We start from the raw sequence: 21,535 nt of genomic DNA, 5'->3' as shown, positions 1-21,535 counted from the left end.
CAATTTCAGACCCCGCTGCCCTCTTCTCCACTGTTTGCATAACTTCTTTTTGCATTTATCTTAATGCTGGTCCTCAGGATTCTCTGCATGATTTCTAGTTTTTCCCCCCTTTGGAAGTGAACGAAATCTATGCAAAAGAGCCTAGGGATACAAAGCAAGAAAAAATTTATAGGGCACTGGCACACTTCAAGTCCTGAGCCAAATATCTTCGAATGCCCCTAGGATTTTTCTTTTTACTCATAAAGTAATGGGAATTGTTAAGTGTTTTGAGAATTGCAGTTTAGAAGACGCTGTGCCTCCATCCACACAAAGCGCCCGAGGTCTCTTCCAGGAAGCAGCACTTGTGTTGAATAGATATTTGGTTTCATGATATCATGAAATTTCTGATTGCAGAAATGTTGCACCTGTGTTCCTGTCATTATTGTTGTGCAAGAGTCAACAGGGATAGAGTTTTGTTAAGTCTGCATGTGGAAATCTGGAATTCTTATGCCAAGTCTCCACAATGATGGGAATGGCTGGGACTGGAATGTTCTTGGCCACTATATTAGTCATCTGCATTGCAAATTGGTGCATATTGCTGGATTAAGGAGATATGGTCATCCTAATCACTGTTAGGACACTGCTGTTAGCATCTCTGCTAAATTTTTAATTCACACTTCACTTTATGAGACAGCCTCTGTGGAGCCAAAATTTAAAAAGATTGTCTTCTGTAGTTAAAATACTTCACTCCCCTGATCTAGTATTTCCAGATTCTGTATACATACCCAAGAAAAGAAAATTTTGCCAACATATGGGCAGCCATTCTGAAAAACCGAGAACCCATAAGTTACCTGCATATGCTAAACATTATCTAAGCACTCTAAGGTATTCTGCATTCCCATAAGAGTTGAATTTTTTTGATTGATAAGGTGAAGCATTACCTGGATGCTATCACTGCATGACATGACCTCATGACTGCAGATTCTGCATGATGCTAAAAACACAAATATCCCAGAAAAAATGGAAAACTTGACCAAAATGTATTGTTTTGTTGAGATTCAAGTCATTTCAAGAAATACTTATTGAATGTGTGTACTATGTGCCAGCATGGCCACCACCGTATGTTAGTATTTCCACAAAAAAGGGAAGGATGTGGATGGATGAAAACTTTCTTAAGCATCTGTTTTGTGCCCAGCACTGTGCACGATGCTTTAAATACTTTAATTCATACAATTAGTGGATAAACATGAATGGTCAATTTTAACTTTCCCTTTTTTAAAGATGGGAAAACTGAAGCTCTGATAGATTAAACAACTTTCCAAATGTCTGGCAGCTACAAAATGACAGGATAGGACTTCAAACCCAGGTCTAATCCAAACTGAATACCTCATTCCACCTTTTCTAAAAAGCTGTCCTTGAACCTCCATCTCTGGGATAGGTGTTCCTAATATTTACTTCAATTGCACCCTGTACTTCTGCCAATGTACTTCTTATATTGCATTATAATTGCTTAGTTGCCTATAACCACTTGGTAAGTTTCTTATGGGGAAGGACTTTGGGAGTCTTGTTTGCCTCAAAACTTAGCACAGTGACTCACATATAATAAGCCCCTAATAACTAATAAATATATCATATCATATTCCCTCAAAGTAAAAATTACCTGTCATAGAATTCTCCCTTTCTTTGTCACATAGAGGGAAACCCCTGCAATGTCCTCTACTTCCTGTGCATCCAATGACCCTGCTGAATTGGGGTAGACTTGACCCTCTATGTAGCAGAGACTCTCTGGCATCACCGTGTTAGCAACGGATCTTGTCCATTCTGGCTGACCTCCACCTCCCTGCTACCTTGAGTCTTGTGTAACCACCTTGATTTCAACCATTTAAGAATTTTTTTACCACTTTGAATATACCAGATACTATCATAGGTGCTGAAAATACAAAAATTAATAAGATATAATTCCTGCCCTTCAAATGCTACCAGGCTAGAAGGGAAGCACAGGTGCCATTATTGATACTGGTTTCTGTTTCCATCACCAGGGGTCACTTTACTGCATTGCCTCTGCTTCTTATCACCCTACTCTTTTCCTACAATTCTTCTGCCAGGCACTCCAGCCATGGCCCATCATTTTCCAATACCAACCACTACTGGCAAGATGGTTCTATTGAGAATGTGTTAGCTCAAATCCCTGAGTCACTAAGGCTCATTCATTGCAGGGGCAAATTCTATTGTTTGTGACATTGAAGTGGTTTTGGTTCAAGATATAATGAGTCTAAAATCTTAGTTTCAATTTTATAGCTGTGTGGTTTTAGGCAAGTTTTGCAACTTCTTTTTTTGTTTAATCTGCATTAAAAAGATAATAATAGCCCTTTCAAGTGATTATTATGAGAATCAAATATGAAAAGAACCCAGCAAAACATGTGTTAATATTATTATTATTATTGCTACTATAGCCACATATCCTGTTGAGACACCAACAGACCACATTGCAATTCCAGTTGGTACCATAATTGCCCACTGCTCTCCTCTGAGGCCTACATCTGTTGCTTTCACATCCCTGCCAGGGACAGTTCTCCCAACGCTGGCTGAGCCTGCTGCCTCTTCTCCAGGTCAACATTTTTGTCTGCCAGAGCATGCTTGGCATGGAGAGGCTTTGTTCTTACAGGCTCCATCTACATCAGAACTAAACTAGATGAACTGGTTTAAGCCAGAAAGCCAAAGGAGCAGGACCATATTCCACGTTGCACTGACTGAGTCCAAAAGTATAAAAACTAAATACATGTTACCTACTACAGAGTCTTCCTAATCCAAATATTCTCTGCTCTGGTTCTCTCTCCTGCCATTTTGCTTTTGTCAAGATCTTCTCCCCAAGGGGTATCATGTCCGGCATGTAAGTATCAATATTTGCGCCTTAATTGGTAAACATCCTCTTAAGCCTTTTCAAAGTCCTCCTTCTAGTCCAAGCCAGGGAGCCAGAGATCCTTTTCAAAAGAGGCTCCTGAGACATGGGACACCCCACTTTAATCTGTGACTATGCAAATTAGCCCCTGGGCTAATTTGTTAGAAGAATGCTCAATTGTCAAATATGTTGGGTTTACAGATAAAAGTAGAAGAAAAAAAACAATTACTTTTATAAGTACCATCTCCAGTCTTTATGTGTGAAATTAGGCCAGACAATTGTTCAGTTCCATTAGATTAATATTCTAAGCTTCGGTCCATAGCTGGATAGTCACAGAGGGATAATTCCAGAGTCATCTAGCAAATTAAAACAATTGTTCATTTGTAGAATGAAAATAATTCCCACATAGAAGCTTCACTTTAAGTCAGAGCTAATATTTCCCAATTCTGTGGTCACACTACTTAGGTCCAAACCTAGGAAGTGTATATGAACTGGAGGTTGTAATTGAATTTACTTAGAGAGCTGTGACTCTTCTTATCCAAGGTAGAATAGTGCTGATATTCCTTTATAACCACCACCAGAGGAGGTCATGGGAGAAATTTCTGATGGTAGAAACATTATATAATAGAACCAGACATAAGACATGATCAAAGAGACATGATCTCAGGTAGAGAGAAAAGACTCATTTCTTGACGCTCAATTTCTCCTTCTCAGGAATCAGGGCTGTGCTTGAAATGAATTGTAAAATGGAAAGCACCTGTGAATTTAGTGGATTTTTATTACAACAACACAGTGGCAGTATTAACTATCTCTTTAAGGTGGAAAAAGAGAATTTCAGCTCTTTCTAGCATGAAAAAGACCTCAGATGTTTGCCTAAGACTACCCAGGAAGAGTTAGTCACATGCTGCTTACTTTTAGGAAGATGTAAGGAGCAGTATAAAAGTGGATAATTCTAGACCCCTGTTTATCTGGAAGCAAATACTTGAATTATTATTATTAAAATTAGTTGTATAGAATGAACAATTAACTCAGTGAATCAATTTCTGCCTAGATCAAATCAGGTAAATTTTCCATTCATTTGAAGATATCTGACCATTTACGAAAAATATTCTATATCAACCAAATTTTCAGACATCCAGATTTCCACTCACACTGATGGTCTTGGAACGTCAATAGATTGATAAGCAGTCTTATCTCCTTTCTTTTGTATTTCTTGTTGTTTTTCCACAGCCTGTGCATACAGGCTAAATGCTGAGATAGTTATGCAAATGAATTAGCAAGTATGGTACTGAAAGCTTTGGGAATATGAAGCTGATAGAGATGAGTACCCATTCTTGGAGCCTGTGAACAGAATCAACAGAATCAGCCTGCATTGATTCTGTTCACAGGCTCTCATTCCTTGGTTCACAGAATGGGAGACTCCCTTTGGAGCCTCAGGCCCATATCAGAGTTTGCCTTCAGTCATCCTCAAGTGGAATTCAGCCTTGAAAAAGAATGCTGGAACCTCATGGAACATTTCGAAACTTCAAAAGCCACAGGGGTAATATGGGGCTGCCCTTTCCTCATATGAAGACGTTTTCTTGTGGCACAGAGTGGAGGGACAAAAAATAGTCGGCCAATGCAGTAGGCAATTTTATGGTGGTATTTAGGGACACACCACATCTTAAAGAGTCTCCTTGAGATCTTCTATGTTTCTAATTTTAAAGATCCAAATATTAAAGCCAAGGTTGATTAAGTAAATATCTCCCAGATCAAACTCAGTGGCAGAATCAAGAGCGGGGCTCAGGTCTTCTACTTCCTGATACTCTCTATTTCACAATGTCATGCCTACTAACCCACCTCCCCACTTCCCCCATCCCCCAAATACACACAGTTTTCTTCTTAATGAGACAATGCACAAATATACTGTCCACCTCTCTTTTGAAAATGCAACGATTTCACTCTTTTGTCAACTCTTTCCCATCTCTTGCCTTCTCTTTCACCCCCAAGCTATTTAGGTAGTTAGAAAAAAATGTCTGAAAGCCTCAAGGAAACCAATATTTCTTGCAACATTCAAACCTCTACTGTTCTGTTGGCCAGGAATTCCACAGTCAGCATTTTTGTGCTATTTCTATTGAAACCAGAAAGTAAGTGTAGGAGAAAGTTATCTGAGAATTTAAGAGCCACAGGAAAAATAAAAAAGTTCAGTTTAAATTCCGTTTTAGAAACCATGGTCTCTTCTATAACAGGAGGGTTTTTTTTGCTGTAGTGATAGCCAACAGCAAGCTAGACTCACTGGACTAATTGCTGCTAACAATTATTAATCAACATCACTGGGCAATAACGCTATCACCTCACTGTGCAATGTGGGGGTCAGCTACTTATCCAGTCAATCGGTCAGCTTCCCTTTTGTAAAGAGCATTACTGCTCTACTTCCGAGAGTTCTGTGAAGCAATAAAAGCCCTCTGTACCCTGAAGAAGAGAGCTGTGTAAATATCAGGGGCATCTTGATGAAATATCTTGGATTTATATGGTTTCCTTACTCCAAGAAGCCATGCATCCATTGCCTCACTTATCACCACAACCACTCTGCAAGCGAAAAAAGATGGCAGGACCATTAACTCCACTTTACAGATGGGAAAGTTGAGATGGAATATGTCTTGTCTGTGGTCATCCAACCAACTTGTGAGTCATAAATGAAGGTGATTTTTCAAAAACAAAGTGCTACATCTCTTTAAAAACGAAGCTAAAAATCTCAACTAAAATATCCAGATTTCTTGCATTCGACCATAAATTACATGTGTTACACTGGATGGATGATAGATTGGAAAGCACATGGAATTTGGAGACAGAGAACCTAGATTCATGTTCTGGCTATGGCTTCTATAAGTTATAGATTCCTGCTCTAGTAATTTGACCCTTTGTTTCTTTACTTTAAGATACAAAATTTTATTCTTATTTTTATTGTTATCTCATCACCTTTTAATACATTTTTTATAATAAATGTATACAAAAGCACTTGATAAATGGTAAAATAATGCAAATGTTGTCAGTTACTATAATTTAAACCCCATCATTTAAATATATATATATATATATATACTATAAAGAAAAACTGCTAACCTGTCTTTTTTTTAATGCAGTAGAAAATTAAAGCCACACATAAAAGTTCCTGAAGGTCATCTTGCAAAGGTTCTTTGGAGAATAACTAAGGAAACACTCTGGTTTATGTGACAGAAAATTTCAAAGTTATAAAATTTGAGAGCTCAAGTTGCAAGGTAGTCCCCAAAATTTCACAACTTTTTCAGTGTTATATGGTAAACTGGGTAAACAGTTTTCTTAGATGACATGTTGTCTCATCTCCAGAAAATCACTTGGTCCCCTGTAGGTGACTTACTCCAAATCACACATTTGGTAATAAGGCCAAGGTTAGTTCACCACCTCTCCCTATGGGAACTTAATGACATTTCCAGTACTTTCTGCACTTCGTATAAGTATGGAGAGAAGCTCCTAAACTATTCCACTCAAAGATTCACAACTACTTCCAAAATGTGGTGGTTGCTATTAACTTGCTTTATTTTCTTTCTGGTGCATTGCATGGTTGCTGCCAGCAATTAACTTTTCATCAGTTAGAAATGGATCCTTCTTTTAAAGATATTTTACTATAGGTTTAATGACAAGACTATTTCTTACCTTTAACCACAAGGCAGATAATATAGTCATGAGTATCATATAGACTATTTAATATAGTCAAATAATTCTCAATTAAGTGATTATTCATACTAGTATCTGTACCCTAATTGTGAGTATGTTCCTAAGAATTTCTGATTTTTTTTTATGTCCGTTAACTCTTTTTCCCCAATCACATGGCAAGTAATACACCTCAGTCTCCTTTCATGTTGCACATAGGTCCTAGATTTTTCCTTAGATGCTTGTCAGCTCCATTGATTACTTTATGTATGATATTTGCATTTGCTATTTGGTAAATTAGAATAGTCACATACCTACCAGTGAGAAGCATGCAGTCTGAGTGCTATCCCCATTTTAAAGATAGGAAGATGCAATTAACATTGTTCATGGAACTGCAGTGTGGCTAGACAAGGTAGAGGCAGATCAGCAGACTGGTTTCATGCCATATGTCATTCCACAGCAATTGGAAGCAGCACACATAAAAGAGGAATTTTGTGGTCCGTTGCCATGACAGGATTGGAGAGCAACGTATGCTGTGGCATAGGAATGAGATGTAGGGACATACTCTTGAAGAATGCTTACCAACCTGAACTGGAACAAGTGGTAGATGTTGGTTCATAAGTTAGAGACTATGTGAAAGTCATCCAAAAACAAAAACAAATTCCACCTAGGGAGGGTGTGTGGATCAGTTCTTATGGGCTGGCTCTTTGGGTAATACTGAAACAATTCAATACTAAGGAATTTAAATAAATTCCATTTTCCTTGGCTTGACTTTCAGCACTTTTCACTGTCTGACCCAAACCTGCCTTTCCAGTATTACTTCTAACAACTCTCTTTATCAGCTACCCCAGTATAATAAATGATTTATTCATTATCCAAATGATTTACATTTTCTTGATGCAAAGTCTTCCCCATATCTCCTTGAAGGTTCTTCTCTTTGTTTTCTACATATTCAGATCATACACATTCTTGCAGATGAGGCTAAAATTGCTCCCCTCCTTACTCACAGCTTTTCTTCATATTTAAATTCTTACAGCAATTATAGAATCACTCATTTGTCAATTAATTATGCATTCCGATTTTTAGTCTATATTTGATTGCCTTGTTGGTTTATTTCTGGCATTATTAACTCTTTGCATGTTTCTGACCTTTAGCCTTAACTAACATGGATTCTCCTTGACACAGGAAAAGTCTCCTATTTTTTCTTTGCATCTCCCTGGAGACATGGTTTTGTTATATGCTTTCTGAGCCCTGGGGTTCTAGGAGAGAGAGGCAAGGGAGGTAGAACTCTAGCTTCCAATCCTAATTCAAACAGAGCTCCAAGTTCACCTGATCTATATTTCACTGTTTTTGGATGTCTTAATCATAGTTTTATATTTCTTTTTGCCATAGCACTGACATAATGCTTTTTGAGGAAAAACAGAGGTAGCATGGTTATACTGGAAATAGACCTGCAGTGAGCATAATGAGATGTGTCCTGACCCAAATTCTACCAATAAATACCTAAGGAATTATATACATATAATTCAGCCTCTCAGAGCTTCAGATTTCTAATTTGGGAATTAAAGTCTTTGGAGTAGATTATTTTGAGGATCTCCACCCTCATTTCTCTCCCTACACCCTTCTCTCAAATCCACCTCAACCCTAGAATACAGAAAGGGCTTCAGTAAGTGTCAAAAGAATGAATCCTGCTAGCCCTGTCGTAGTCATCCAATTTTTTAAATTCCTGTATATGACTTCCTACTTTGTTTTGGAGTTCTAGTTAATGGTTAAAAGCATCTATTTTAATAATTTGAGGTATACCAACCAGACCAGGAAATAAAGAAAACAAAGCATTCCAAGTACTTGTCTCCAATTTTCATAAATAATAGCTAGTTATCAATGGAAGGTGCAACGGCACCCACTAAGGTTCTCTCTGTCTGTGCTGAGCCAGGAGGAATGCCAACCAGATCAGTAATAACAGCCTCCTGAGTGGGGAGAAATGAAGGCTGTTCGATTTTGTATTCTGCTCATTTCTATTTTAGAAGAAAACAGTTGACACTGTCTCATTGAAAAGAAAACGTACTCAGATTTCATCATCAAATAGTATTTATTATTAATCCCCGGAGTGTGTATGGGGCTGTGCTAAGTGTGCCAATTTACTTGCCACCTGCTAGTGGCATTTTTGTGTGTCAAAACCTGGTATCCTTGGTGTTGCTGCTAGAGGTAAGAAAGGGTAGTGACAAAAATATTAAAGGGATGAAAAATAGACTTTGGAGGAAAGGTCACAAGAATTGCAAAAGGTTAGTCAGAGAGGGGAAGGCAAAAGGGTTGCCTGGTTACTGTTTTGGAGCCTAGGGATGGTTTTCAGTTGGTGCATTATCTATGAGCAGGTAGCCTCTAATGCAGCAGAATATCAAACAAGAGGGAATGCATTTAGATTAAGTGGGGGAAATGTTGATCTGCCAAAAGAAATGGACTACTTAGAGACTGCAGTAATTCTATCCCTGGAGATATTGAAGGAAGAACAGAGATTCATATATCTTGAGGGAGGGACACGATGAATCAAGCCTGTTTGAAGGCAGAACTATGGGCTCTTAGGTCATGATTTCATAATTATCCTCAAATGATTGCCTTGATTTCCAAGCTCAAGAATCTTCTTGATGTGGAGACATCACTCTGGCAGTGCAAAATCAGGAAAGATTTCACAGAGGAGTAGGCATCTGAACTAAGCCCTGAGTGAGATTTTGACAAGTGGAAATAAAGAGAAAGGCAATTCTAGGTAAATGAAACAAAGGCAAGGAAACATCATGTAAATGAGGTAAGTGACTATAATGCCTCAGAATTAATGATGTGGATTTAGGAGTTAATAAGTCCACAGTGTGGATCCAGGCTCTACACCTTACTAGTCACATGACCTAGGAGGAGTTGTTTGGCTTCTAAGCCTCAACTTTCTCATCTATGTAACAAGAGAAAGATAAAAATACTTTCACAGAGCTGTTGTCAGGATTAAATGGGACATACATGGAAGAGATAGCAAAGTGCTTAGTACATAGTAACTGTCTAATTAATGGTATAATAATAATATTAATGACAGTAAAGTGATTCAATTTAAGTGGAAAATTGAAGGTGTGTAAATGAATAATGGAAAGATAAGATGAATACGGAGCTGTGACATCATGCCATATTCAACAGCATGTGTCTTTCAATGAAATTCTCCTATTTCTCTGCATCAACCTAAAAGGCAAACTTCCTGTGAATCCCCCCACACAAAGTTAGTTTCTCCATCCTCTGCTCCCAAAGCACTGTGAACGTGCCCCTGTTAGAGAACTTAGCCCAGAAAAGTATGAGTATTTGTGTGACTCAGCTCCATGAGGACAGACGTGAGTCTTGTTGAGTTTTCTAGCCCCATTTCCCAGTACCTGCCTGGCATAGAGTGGGAGCTCAGGAAACGTTTAAGTGAATCACTTGCACTTCTCTTCTAGCTGCCCTCTGGTGCTTCCCTCCGGTAAAGGGGCAAAAGATGCTCTAGTGTTTTGCTTTCCTGTAGCAGCATGCAGGAGACCTGGGAAGAAGGAGCTCATGCCAGGAGCTGGGCTGGCCTCTGCTTGCCATGAATCCCAGTGATTCTGGAGTTTTCGGCACTCACAGTGACCTTGGGTCTATGGAGCTACAACCAGATCCTAAGCCTTAGCCACATCTTCTTAGTAAACGATGGAGTTTCATTTAATGAAATCTCAACCTAAAAGGTGAACCGTGGAATGAGTTGCTCATTCTGTCTTTTAAATACCTCCCCATTTCCCAGCATGGGTTTATACCTGATATAATTTGTCAGTTTAGTGCATTACCTAGGGGCCCAAGCTGATTGTCTGCTCTAATAATATAAAAGACAAGATTTGATTCAAAGTCTACCTATGATGGAGTAGAAAAAACCTTAGACTGAGACGATGAAGGTTTGAATTTGGCTCTGCCTCATGTTAGTTCCTTGGATCTTGTCAGCCATTCGCTCTCTGTATGTCATTTGGCAGTAAAATGGGAATAATCGTGCCCACTTTACAGGGTTTTCATGAAGATAAAGGGAATTGTTTATCTGTTTGTTTACTCATTCATTCATTCATCTTTCATATTCTGTCTGATTCAAGAAAGAAAAGAAACAATGTTTCTGTGATAGTTTGAAAACTGTACCTTGTAAATGTAAGGTGTTATATTATCCTCAAGTGTCTTCAAAGTGTTCCTATAAAATAATTACTGTCCATTTTTATTAATACAGCCACAAGGAAGAGAGATTGTCAAAAAATCCAATACTCAATAAGCAACCAGCTCACTGAATTATAGTAGGGCATAATTCCCCATGCTCACATAATTTAAAGTGAATCACATCTTAAAAATAAATCATTTTATCTATTATGATCCTCTTTCAATGCTGTGAACACTTTTTAATACTGTAGAGGACCTCAAATTTTTGTAGGTTATTTTCCATACAATAATCAATAACACCGCTTGTTTGAGGGCAGCAATCATCCTGGTATGATTGTTTGATAAACACCTGAATATTATCCACAAATAAAATGTAAGAGAGAATCTGAAAAAAACATTTTTTTTGGAGAGGCAGATATAAATCAGTCATCAAAATGGAATGTGGATTGGTAAGATTCAAATGCAGTAATTCCCAACCATCAGAAAATTAATAGTAGTCAACTCTATAATTGTTTGATTTACCTAAGGACTTCTACACACACACACACACAGAGAAGAATGCAATATAATTTGGTGAAAAGGTAATGGCACATGGAGTAAGGAAAAAAATCAATCCTCCTTTTACTATTTATGAGTCAGGTGACCATAAGTAATGCAAGTCACTTAATCTTGACACTCAGTTTCCTGTAAATTCTGTAAAATGAAGATTGCAATACCCACCTTGCCTACCAGGGTTGTTGTGAAAATCAAATAAATTACTATATGTTAAAAAACTTGAAACATTCACATTTCTTTTCTTATATACCTATAGTTCCACAATAGCTACTTAGACATTAAAATCTGGATTTGTGATATTGGGTTTTGGAATCATTGGTAGACAGTCTTAGAAAGATATTTTTTATCTATGTGGTAAAAGTATAATCCAGGGGATATATAATAAAGTGACCACAACAACCTGGGTAAGAACTTCTGGAATCCTGACACTGACCATCAAACTTCCTCCCATCCTCCCGGTGATGACTTGCTTTTGACCTTTTAGTAGATGCCTTTTCTATTTATTCTAGTGATTAATCTAGGATTTCAGCAAAATTAAAGCTGGAAGTCACCTCTCTGAGAAATTTGAGTATTACACTTCCTACTAGCGCAGTTTGTGATACTTAAGAGAATTTAGAAAGCACTTCTGATTTTGCCTTTGTCTTAATTTCTACCAATTGAATAATTTTTTTTCAAGAATCCAACCCGAAATGTGATACACACACACGCACACACATACACACACATGCTCATAAACATTTTCCTAACATTGTTGTTTGGAGATTCCATCTACATTTACCAAACACAATCTTGGTACCTTTATGCCCTATGCTCTTAAAGACTATTGGGGAGGAAGGGAAGCAAACTTTCTATGTTCATCAGACGCAAAAACATAAGACCTAAGTTTGTCCTGTATAATTACAGAGGAGGCATTGCAGACTCATAGCCTTGTGAAAGGATGGGAAAGAGTAGGAACAACAGACGGGCAGATTAAAACAAATCAGAGTTCGGGCTAAAGAGCTCCGGATCTCCTGACGCTTCCCCCATTTTACTGTGGTAGCTGTGGTAGAGTTCTTCCTTCTTTCCAAGTTGAGGAGAAAGGAGGGAGGAGTCCTGCATTTAAGGCTGGGTACTTGAGAGCCACTGACTGCTGCACCCATTAATTTTTCTCTGACTGTGGATCTCAGGCTGGAGAACAGGGACATCGCAAGGTGCCTGCTGTGCCTGGAGTCTATACTAAATGCAAAAACAAAACCCCCTCTGTTATCAAGAAGTCACTTTTCTCAGAAGTATTTCTCTAATGATCACATATAGTTTCCCAGAAAGTGTTCCTAAATTATTTAAGAGGAAGAGCCTGTCACCCTGTGCATTAAGATTTGCCTGTGCATATCCAATTCCTAAGGTGCACTTGATCTCATTCTTTTGGCTTTGGGAGGAAAATTGACAACAAAGGAGTTTTTGGTTGTTTGTCTGTTTGTTTGAAAGGGTTGCTTTTATTTTGTGCATGTGAAGAGGAAATGATGAGGATTGTCTCCTAAGGTGAAATTATAAATTAGAGAAATCCACTATTTCCTCCAGCCTGGTGGTGAGCTATTATCATAATATGATCAGTGATAAGCAACCATGGAATAAAGCAAACATTTCATAATAATTAGTTGTGGCCCTTTTTTTTTTTTTTTTTTTTTTTTTTTTTTTTTTTAGTGAAATAATACCCTGGCCTTTAATTCAGGGTAATAGCCTGCCGGTGAATCAAAAGAATAGTAAAAAAAAAAATAGGAGCTGACATTTCAGAGAGCGAGGAATACCGAAGGGAGTGGAAAGGAGGCAAGAATCATGAGACAAGAATATGGGGGGAAAACAGAAGATGGAAAGGAATAGAGGGAGGAGAAAAGGGAGACCCGGGAGGTGAGGAAGGGGGTAAGGAGAGAGGCAAACAGGGAAGAGATTGCAGGTAAAAATAAAACAGAAAAAGCCCAGGTGGAATTCATGCAAACTGTTCTCATCAACACTGCTACTCCCTCCTGTCACAGGAACTGTCAAACAGGCTCCGCTCGTAATGAAAGGAAAAATATTTTATTCAGATTTATTAATTTGAAAATGAAGCCCGCCTGTCGAGAGGGGGACAGTTCTTCTCAATCTGTCATCGTTGAACCACACGCTCCTGACATCAGGATTCATTTGTCTTGTCGGCTCTGACAGTTGGATTCTCCCAGAGCTCTTCCTAGTGGATCGCCCTGGGATTTTAAACCGGATGAAACACATTCCGACAAGGAACAGCCTCTTTATTAATGCAAATTACATGAGGAGGAGAGAAAAAAAAGAGAGAAAGAGAGAGACGCCAGCAGCCGCTCTGGTGTTCTTATCCCTGTATCAGTCATTTGTTATTTACATTTATACACATTTTTCAGTTTTAATAAAAGGAGACCCGGATTTTCAGTGACATTTATGGACAGTTTGTTTCAAAAAAAATGATGCCATCACTATAATTGTATGCAAAAGAAAACGAAAAAAAAAAAAAAAAAAGCCCAGCGCCGCGTTCCCCTCGGTTGTGTGCGCAGCGTACGGGGAGCCGGGGCCGCGCCTCCTCGGCGCAAGCGGGTCGCAGACGCCGCCACCCGCTCCGGAGACCGCGCTTCCAGCGCCCGCAGCCCGGACTGGGCCTCGCGAGTCCGGCCCCCGCCCCGCGGTCCCGGAGGCCTCCGCCAGCGTCCGGCAGTTCCACCTGCGCGCTGCCCGGGGATGCCTGGCCGTCGCTGCCGCCAGATTCTGCCTCGAAGGCCTTGGGAGGCCCACCCCTTTGTCTCCAGCGCAGAGCCCAGAGCTAAATGCGCAGCAGAGTGCCGAGCTGCTCAGCGCCCACTCTCCCATTGGGACGCTTGGCACGGTGCCTGCGTTTGGAGGGGCCCACGAGAAAGCTTCCATGGTAATTTCTTTTAGAATCAGAAGAAATCGTAATGGGTATGTAATCATGAAGGCAGCCTGGATTATACTTGTCTTCATGTCAATGTAAGGATAAAAGATCACGTGTCCTAGTTTTTGATGGAAGAAGGGAGCCACGAAAACAAAAGGCCCACGAAAGGCGTAAGGCGGCCATGGAGTACACGGTGTGAACGTGATGTGCTCTCTAGGAGGTTTTGAATCCTACGTCCTGGCTATGATTCTGCTTGGACGAAGTTTCCCTTAAAAGTAGGCAAGCAACTGTTGCCACTTTTTTCAGTCGGCCCCAACGTCCTGCAGAGGCAGGCAATGGTTGTCCCATCTGGTGGCACCACTGGCAGAAAGGGCCCGGTCCTGGGATTCTGGAGAGCTGGATTTTGATTCCATCTCAGTCACTGACAGTGACGTAGCCCCGAACATGCCACATGCATCCCAAGCTTGGTTACTGCCCTTCAAGAGGGCAATAGGACTGGGAGATTGCTTCCGTGCTCTCCAGCTGTATCACTGAAGGATTCTCAGATTCCTCAGAAGAATGACTAACCCAGAGTGTGATTTCCTGATACAGTCACAGAGGTGAAATCTTCCTATGTTATCTGTCTAAAATTCTCCATGGGGTAGTGGGAAAACCATGGTCTAGGCTCTGGAGGCTCATGTTCCAGTGGAGAATCAGCCTTCACCTGAAGTTAACCTTGGGAAATTGTAGTAACTTCCCAGGGTGTCAGTTTCCTCATCTGTAAAATGTGACTAGATCAGTGGTTCTCCAAGTGTGGTCCCAGATCAACAGCATCAGCATCACCTGGGAGCTTGTTAGAAATGCAAATTCTCTGGCCTCAAAGCAGATCTACTGAATCTAAAACATCCCGGAAGGAGGGGTAGGTCTTGGCAGTCTGTGTTTTACTAAGGATGTTCAGATGCCGCTGAAGTTTGAGAATCACTGGACTAGATGCTCTCTAAGGCCCTTTGCAGTTCCATGACTACAATTCCAAATAGGGTGAGGTTATTCCTTCATATTTACAGTATTTAAAGTCCACCCATACTTTAAGAATAAACTGCATAGATAAGCTTTGCTAATTCTGTGGGGTGGATTTTTTTCCTCTTTGATATTTAGGATCTTTATTGAAAGAGCCTTGAGGAGAAGAAATTGGAAAGTAGTATTAAGCTGGGTGAAGGTCACCCAGTGCTGTCATTTCTCTAAATGCCCATGTGTATAGTACTGGTTCTTTAAATCTAGGAGGTCGCCATCAAACCATGAAGAATTTTTATCCATGCATGACAGCCTTAAAACAGGTAACTCCCTTCATTCTCCCTAAAATTGTCTTTCCAATTAAATGAAAGGAAAGGACAAGACAAATAACCAAAAAGGCAATGAGAATTTTGGTGATGTGTAAGAATACAACTAAGAGAAGCAGGGGGAAAATTGCCTTCTGCCTGATAAGGCAACACAAAAGACTACACCTAGCCAACAACCACGTGTAAAACAAATGTCTGGACCAGTGCACATTCAGCATCAGGGTATATATGTTTGTTTAATGATGTCTCCACGGTCTATAGAATTAATATTTAATAGCACTTGTCAGCAAGATCCTATACAAGGGTTTGTTCTGCCTTTTTTAATGCTTGTTAGTGGTTGTGTTTTCCTGGGTTGTTCTTCTTTGATAGTAGAATTACTCTTTGCATTTGCAGCAATGTTTTTCTGCCTTTCTACTTGCGACTTTGCATTATTTGGCAGAATAGGGGAGATAGGGAGGCAGCAACAGAATTTAAAAGACCTTCATTTGTGCCTCTTCTCAGAGTCATAAGACATAGAGAGAAAACAAGGGTTTTTGGTATGTTTGGTTTTGTTTTCACTAGTAGCACAGAACCTATCATATAGTATACACTCAAAATTGTTGTTTCATTATCATTATCATAGCTATCAACATAAGTCAAAGAATTGGGACTTGTAATATGAGGCAGATGGTCCAGTTACATATATCACAAAGAAGTAATTTGTTTTGACTTTCAGAGTTATCGGACTTGATTTTAAATGGAATATTATGTTGTGATGTTAAAGTGAGCATTATTAGCAAATCATAGCGTGTAAATCCCATATCAGGAGTTGGAAATGCTTGAAGATTCTGGCTTTTCTAAGAAATCATGAAGTAGAAAGTACACTGGAAGAGTTGTCAGCAATTCTGGGTCTGTAACAGGCAAACTGGAGCAAATCATGTTAATTCTTCCTCCTCTTAGCCTGCTCTATTTTCATCAGAGCATATTTTATTACCAGAAATTATAGATGCTTGCCACTGGCTTACTCACTTGTTTGTCTTTCTCACTGGAATGTAAGTTCCATGAGGGCAAGGACCTCTCGTTTGTGTTGTTCAGTGGGTCCTGTGACTCTTTCTCTCCCCCACACACTGAGCACCCTGTCAGGTACGTGGTAAAACCATATAGATGTTAGATGAATGACCAAATGGGTAAATGCATGAATATGTTCATGTGTGCTAATGCCACAGGCATAGGGAAAAATATGAGGGCTTTGGTCCCAGGCCTACCTGATATAGAACTTGAGCTCCCCCCATAACAAGCTGTGCGACCCTTGGACAAGATAACACAGGCAACAATGTCCACCATGGAGGGCTGTTTTACGGACTGGAGACAGAGACTAGAAAGTGTTTATCCCTGTGTCTGGCCCATAGTAGGTGCTCATTAATGTTAATGATTGTGTAATTATGGTCTCAAATAAGTTGTGCACTTAAAAGCACCCATCAGGTCCTCCACTTCAAATCTCTCAGATTCCCTGGCACATTGAAGGACAAATAGTAGGAGCTTAAATAAATATGGACTTGACTGCTTGATTGATCAACTCCAGCTCTAAGCACAATGGGAAAAGTTTGTTGTATAAACAACCCCAGTCCACAGATATTCATCAAGTAACGACAATGACTAAGGAATTGTGTTCATCATTGTATTAGCCAGACATCAGTAAAGAATTAGAAACAAAACATCTCTAAAACTCGAACAAGTGAAAATTCTGCTTGTTAAGCTCATCCTCACACTGAAAGGTTGGCCCTGGGGTACACAGTTTCTATAATTCAAGTTCAGGCTCATACTTAGGAATTTACCAAAACACTGGTAGTCTTAGCAACTGTCAGGAAATAAATGTGTCTTCTGCTCCATTCCTATATATAATTTGCACATACTGATTATTTATCTGCTCAAGATGGCCTGTGTTGTGTCATTTCATCCATCCAGCACCACACTTCCTTTACCCTATCCTAGACCTTGTCTATCCTTTACAGACTTAACTGTGATCTGTTTTAAGAAAAGAAAATAAATTAGTTTCCCAGGAAATCTATATGAGCATTTTCTCCAGAGAGAGTACCCCACTGAGAGTGACACTGGCCTTGGCCATTGTTTTGTTAAATAGTAATAATAACTTAAAATGTGATGACAGCCACTGATGCCTAACTGCAGGGTAAGGACCAGTCTTGTTAGCGTTGCCTGGCAACCTATGGGTGACATCTCGAAGAATCTGAAGGGATCCAATGAGTCAGGAGAGGTCATGGTGTCGGGATCAAGGGAACTGAAGAGTCACTGAGGAGCCACAAAACTCTCTCCTGATCTCTGTGAGATGAAATTGAAGAATCCGTGAATAGAAATGTGTATAAACCATATCCGATCCTTCTTGAGTTTAATTTCTTGTTATTCTTAAAAAGAAGGGGCAGAAATCGTAGGCACACACATTTCTGAGTTCTTTTCTGCTCTTTTTTATATTGATTTTTGAGTTTAAGAGCTGTAAATACTTTGAGGAATACTCAGAGAATTTCAAGGACTGGTCAGGAGGGAATCAAACCCTGCAGAGTTTTAGACATGACTAAGCAAAACTAACTAACTAACTAAATAAATAAATAAATAAAACCCCTCTCTGCAAAATAAATCAATCTGCCTGAACACTGAGACTCAAACTTTCAAATTTCGGTTTGCTGATCAAAATTCTATGTGGCCTAGCCTAGTCAACTTATACATGTGCAACATGCATAAGTACTAAAATTTATTCAACTTTCTTTAAATCATATTGACCAGCTGTAATACGCCATACACTGTTTTACATGTTGGACATAGAAAGATACAAGGGTCATTATCTCTACCCTTAAAGGGTGCACAGTGCTGGGGAGTGAGAGAGTGAAAGTAACATATGTATTTATGTGTATTTGTGAGTCCTGTTCCAAATTATAGAGTCTACTGAGGCTTCTGGCCATGGCATTTTCAGTGAATAGCCATTGATGCAGACCTGAAATTTGGAAGTTGTCCTTGACCCTTCTCTCACTCTCACTTTCACTCCCTTACCTAGACAATCACAGGTCCCATCAACCAAAGCCCTATGTTATGCCTCAGCCTTTTCTTCTTCTGCCCATGTCTTCTGCTAACTCCTTAGACTGGTCCACACCATCTCTTGCATGGACTTGTAGAATAGCTTCCCAACTGGTCTGTTTCTCCTCTTATTACACCTTCAAACAGTGATGCCACATTCTCTGGGTTCAAATTTCATGTCTGACTTTATCAGCTGTGTGACATTGGGTGATTAACTTCTCTGTACCTTACTTTTGTCATCAGTAAAATGAGGACAATAATAGCCCCTGTCTTACAGCTTTGTTTTGAAGACTGGAGAGCCCTTAGAATAATACCTAGCACATAATAAGCACTCAATAAAAGTTAGCTGTTTTTATCATCACTACCTTCCCTTCTTTAAAATAGTGTCCATAGTACTTAGAATAAAAAGAAACCCATTAAGGCATAAAAGGCCCCTCTTGACCTCATCCCTGCCTCTATGTGCCCTCATCTCAAATCAATAACAAACCCAACTTCCCCTTGAACCTATGTTTCAGCTATGCTAGTCTTCTTACTTGTTTCAAACAAGCCAAACTGCTCACTTCAGAGCCCTTGTACATGCTATTCTCTTCTTCCTTGAAACTCTGCATGGTTAACTCCTTTCATTTTTTTAGGTCCCGTGTTAATGGGATCTCTTCAGAGAGGCCTTCCCTGGCCTCCCTATCCAAAGTAGACGCCCCCCTCTGGGATTCTATCCAGTCTTTTGTTTGCTCTCTCCCAGCACTTACTATGGTGGTATTTAACTCTTCCCCTAAGACAGGGGTCAGCAGACTTTTCCTGTAGAGGGCCAGAGCGTAAATATCAAAGGCCTTTTGGGCCATACTGTCTTTGTCACAACTCCTCCATTCCACCATTGTAGAGCGAAAACAGTTGTTAAAAGTACAAAAATGGGGACTTCCGTGGTGGTGCAGTGGTTAGGGATCCGCTTGCCAATGCAGGGGACATGGGTTTGAGCCCTGGTCCGGGAAGATACCACATGCTGCAGAGCAACTAAGCCCGTGAGCCACAACTACTGAGCCCACATGCCACAACTATCGGAAGCCCGCATGCCTAGAGCCCATGCTCCTCAACAAGAGAAGCCACCGCAATGAGGAACCCGCGCACCGCAACGAAGACCCAACGCAGCCAATAATAAATAAATAAAATAAATTATAAAAACAAAAAAAATTGTTTAAAAAAAAAGAGAGATGGGCTTCCCTGGTGGCCCAGTGGTTGAGAGTCCGCCTGCTGATGCAGGGGACACGGGTTCGTGCCCTGGTCTGGGAAGATCCCACATGCCGTGGAGCGGCTGGGCCCGTGAACCATGGCCGCTGAGCCTGCGTGTCCGGAGCCTGTGCTCTGCAACGGGAGAGGCCACAACGGTGAGAGGCCCGCGTACCAAAAAAAAAAAAAAACAAAAAGAGAGCTTCTTTCTTCTAGGGACTTCCCAGGCAGTCCAGCGGTTAAGACTTCGCCTTCCAATGCAGGGGGTGTGGGTTCAATCCCCAGTAGGGGAGCTAAGATCCCATGTGCCTCGGGGCCAAAAAACCAAAACATAAAACAGAAGCAATATTGTAACAAATTCAATAAAAACTTCAAAAATGGTCCACATCAAAAAAAAAAAAAATCTTAAAAAATAAAAAAATGAAAATTCTCAGGCCCCACCCCAGACCTACTGAATCAAGACTTCGGGTGTGAGGACCAACAATCTCTGGTTTCACACACCCTCCAGATGATTTTGATGCACACGAGTGTTTGAAAACTGCTGCTGGAGGCCAGTGGCTCTGAACGTTGGCTTCACCTTAGACTCACCAGGAGAGTTTATAAAAATCATCAGTGTGTGGGCTCCACCCCCAGGAGTCTGACTCGTTTCATCTGGGGTAGGGTGTGGGCATCAGTAGTTTTAAAAGCTCCCCAGGTGATGCTAAAGCACATCCAGAGTCAAGAGCCACTGCAGTAAAGGCCATGCTGCTTCTCCTAACGGGGAAGAAATGTAGCCCAAATTAGTTAGGATCACCTGCCATAGATCCAAGCCAATATTAGGTCCTGAACTTATTCTCTTCATGGGACACCGAAAGATGGATTTCCTACTGCCTCAGAGAACTTAATAGAGTTTCACAGACACCTCAGGCCCGCAGAAAAAGACCTGCCCCGATAATCTCTCATGTTCCAATTTCTCTTCAGGCTTTTATTCCCATTGCCACGGCCCCCTCCACTCCTGCTTTCGTCAGCTGATTGCACAGATTCCATTAGAACTAAGGGCAGGTGCAGCTTGGAATGAAGCGAGAACTCATCTGTTCCTTCACGTTCTCACTCCTGATGTTTGCTAGTTTGTATGATTAATTTTATCAATTTTCCTGACCTGCTTTGCCACTGAAATAAATATGACAGCTGCTGTGCTGCCTCAATTCTTCCCTTGCCAAGTGAGATGCTGAGGTGTGTTTTCTTGTTGATCGCAGACTTGGGTAAATATCAAGTAAACAGACCAAACAGGATTCATACTGGCAAAGCAGGTGTGGAATCAAATAGGCATGCTTTAGTAGATAGAAAGAGAATACAGCTAATTTCCCATCTTCTAGTTTTCCTAGGTACTCATTCAAGAAAACAACATCACGGTCTCACATTTCCGAGTCTGCTTTACCCACCAGTTCTAATATTCCTCCTTTCAGAGTAAACTACTTGATAGGTGTCAATACAAAAATACTTAGTCTCTGACTACCTCTTATATTTATCTGTCCAGAAGGGTGAGGTGATAAAGAACATGTGAGCTATAACCTGTCCCAGAAATGCTAGCTATTATTATTAAACATACAATCTTGCCTTAGTCTAAAAGAAATCACTTGTACTGAGCACCTATTTGCCGGGTGCTTTACATTAATCTTAAGGAAGGTGTATCAATCCAATTTTACAGAGAAAATTGAGGCTCAGATGGCTGCCTATCTGTCCACAGAGTACCTGCAAGTTCAAGACCAACCTGCAGCCCATGTCTCT

This window comes from Physeter macrocephalus, chromosome 4, assembly GCF_002837175.3.
Source record: "Physeter macrocephalus isolate SW-GA chromosome 4, ASM283717v5, whole genome shotgun sequence".
Classification (NCBI taxonomy): Eukaryota; Metazoa; Chordata; class Mammalia; order Artiodactyla; family Physeteridae; genus Physeter; species Physeter macrocephalus.
Note: the sequence above shows the minus strand (reverse complement) of the source record.